Here is a 2,521-nt window from a genome sequence, read left to right as displayed (position 1 = left end):
AATACTGGAGTGGATAACCTTTCCCTTGTCCAGGGGATCTTCCCAAACCAGGGATCAAACCCAGGTCACCCACATTGCAGGCAGATCCTTTACCAGCTGAGCCACAAGGGAAGCCCAAGAATACTGGATTAGACAGCCTATCCCTTCTCCAGCAGATCTTCTGGACCCAGGAATTGAACTGGGGTCTCCTGCATTGCAGGCTGATTCTTTACCAACTGAGCTATTAGGGAAGCCCATAAAGAGAGTTTCCCAAGTGGAGATGCCAGAGATTGAACCTGGGGCCTCATGCACGCTAAGCATGTGCTCTGCCACTGAGCTATACCCCCCTGACCTAAGAAGTCTGAGAGCCATCAAAGGTGGATGGAACTGAACTGGAGAAGACTAGATTAGAGAATGTTCCACACAGGATGGTGTGGGTAGGGAAAGGCTCTCATAGGGTCACTTGATAGAAGCCAGAAGTTTTCAAATGTTTCTAAGCCACCTGGGGGTGGGGGCAGGAGGCAAAAGGCCCTGAAAACAGCCAATCTTCTTCCCTGCAAAGAGGGCTCACTAAATGTGAAACAGGAATGGGCTAGCTGCTGCTGCTGCAAAGTCGCTTCAGACTCTGTGCGACCCCATAGACAGCAGCCCAGCAGGCTCCCCCATCCCCAGGATTCTCCAGACAAGAACACTGGAGTGGGTCACCATTTCCTTCTCCAATGCATGAAAGTGAAAAGTGAAAGTGAAGTCGCTCAGTTTTGTCTGACTCTTAGCAACCCTACGGACTGCGGCCCACCAGGCTCCTCCGTCCATGGGATTTTCCAGGCGGGGTACTGAAGAAGGAAGCCATAAGCCTAAGAGATCCACTGCTGCTGCTGCTGCTGCTAAGTCGCTTCAGTCGTGTCTGACTCTGTGCGACCCCATAGAGGGCAGCCCACCAGGCTCTGCCGTCCCTGAGATTCTCCAGGAAAGAACACTGGAGTGGGTTGCATTTCCTTCTCCAATGCATGAAAGTGAAAAGTGAAAGTGAAGTCGCTCAGTTGTGTCCGAGACTCTTCGTGACCCCGTGGACTGTAGAGATCCACTGTTCTGTAACAAATGTCCCCTAAACTTGCACTTAAGATAACAACCATTTTATTACATCTCATGACGTTGCAAGACAGGAATTTGGTCAGAGCTTAGCTGGTAATTCCATTTCACATGGTGCTGAGTGAGTTCCTTTGGTGGTCCTCAGTTGGTGGCTGGGCTGTCCAAAAAGTACAAATGTCTTTACTCACATGCCTTATAGCCAGGAGGGGACAGATGGAAGGGTGAGTCCAGCTAGGTCCCTCCCCTACCTCAGCAGTGTGTGGATTTCTTCCATGTCACGTGAGTCAGGGCTCTCGGAACTGGCATGTGTCACCCACATGATACTCTGCTAGTCAGGATAGACACCGGCTAGTCCACATTCTAGGGAAGAGTACAAAGGGCCTCCTCTTGAAAGGACGCGTGTCAAAGAATGCACAGGCATCCTGAGTCGGCCACAGCCGCCTTCACGTCTCTTTTTTCCTTATTCATGTAGGACTTACTGAGTCCTCACAATACATAAGGTTCTGAGCTGCATGATACAGAAAAGGGTAGGATAACACTAATATTTATAGTTTATTATGTGCCAGTCACTGACCTAAGGGCTTTACCTATGTTGACCCATTTCATTCTTGCATTAACCTATTTTATGATAAAGAAATTGAAGTTCAGAGAAGTTGCTCAAGATAAAAGGTAAAACCCCAAATTGACCCAGTTTGTCCTGACTTCAAAGCCTGTGTTCTTACCCCTATCCTAGAGGGCCTTGCATATCTAATTTGATGCAAGTCCTGCTTCAAGAAGCCCATGTTTTGTGAGCAAAGTAAGGTATCTAAACAAATAACCACAATAGGGCAGGAAGTGGTAAACTAGCAGTTCCAGCAGTGCTTGATGGCCTGCCACGGGAGAAAGAGGTTACTGTCAGTTGTAAAAATCAGAGGTTTTATAGAGAATATTTCACATATCTATTTCTGGGTAAAAAATCAACATAGTGGCTTGAAACACCATTTGATTATCACTTGCCATTCCATTAGCTGACCTGGCAGTTTTCCTGTTCAGGTGGTATTGACGGACAGGCTGGGAAGCGTGGCTGGGAGGTCATCCAGGGCTGTCAGCTCAGTTCCTGGATTCCGCAGAATCATTCCTCAGTTCTCCCTGTGGCCGCCGGGGTGGCTTCATGGCACACTGGCTGGATTCTAAGGAGGAGCAAACCAAAGCTACCAGGCCAAATAAGCGCCATCCCCAGAACCGGACAGAATCACGTCTGTTTCAGTCTATTGGGCAGAGCAGTTACAGGCCCAGTCGTGTGACGACGTGATGGGAACTTCACGAGGGCCTGAACCTCAGAAGGTGCGTTTCGCTGGTGTTATTGAGGCAATAGTCTATTAAGAAGAAAGACTGTAAACTGATATTTGAACGACAGCAACGGCAGCCCACTCCAGTGCTCTCGCCTGGAGAATCCCAGGGACGGAGGAGCCTG

At 48.9% G+C, this 2,521-nt stretch overlaps 1 non-coding gene across 1 annotated transcript; it reads right to left on the bottom strand.

Annotated features, from left to right (window-relative positions):
- Positions 1–254: 254 nt before the first annotated feature.
- On the bottom strand, positions 255–326 carry TRNAA-AGC. The gene has a single exon. It is a non-coding gene; the product is annotated as a tRNA-Ala (tRNA).
- Between the last annotated feature and the right edge of the window lie 2,195 nt (positions 327–2,521).

This window comes from Bubalus bubalis, chromosome 4 (assembly GCF_019923935.1).
Source record: "Bubalus bubalis isolate 160015118507 breed Murrah chromosome 4, NDDB_SH_1, whole genome shotgun sequence".
In the NCBI taxonomy this organism is placed as follows: domain Eukaryota; kingdom Metazoa; phylum Chordata; class Mammalia; order Artiodactyla; family Bovidae; genus Bubalus; species Bubalus bubalis.
Note: the sequence above shows the minus strand (reverse complement) of the source record. Positions and strands in the feature narration are given on the sequence as shown.